Raw genomic sequence first — 381 nt, 5'->3', positions numbered from 1 at the left:
ATCGTCCTCCTATTATCGTTCATCACAACTGGATGACTCGCCGTTCCGACGTTCACCCAGTATCCTTACAGTAAATCCAATTATGATTCTCTCTTGTTTTGTTTTTGTTGTTCTCTTTTCTTTACAGGTCTCAGGACAGTAATCCACAGCTGCTTGATTGTGAGATCTGTCGCACAATAAACTACAGTTTATTCGAATTCATAGAGTGATGGTTGTGAAGGAGACACTGAGGCAGCAGATGTCCATCAGCTCAGGACTTGTTATGACACTATTCTTCTCATTTTATTAAGTATTTTAGCTGACATTGTTTGTTATAGGAGAAGACGGACTGACTCAGATGTTCTCCAGTCGGACGATGATCAATAGTTGTTGTTACATGTT

This window comes from Alligator sinensis, unplaced genomic scaffold (assembly GCF_000455745.1).
Source record: "Alligator sinensis unplaced genomic scaffold, ASM45574v1 scaffold355_2, whole genome shotgun sequence".
Classification (NCBI taxonomy): Eukaryota; Metazoa; Chordata; order Crocodylia; family Alligatoridae; genus Alligator; species Alligator sinensis.
The sequence above is the reverse complement of the archived record's forward strand: the minus strand, read 5'-3'. Positions refer to the sequence as shown.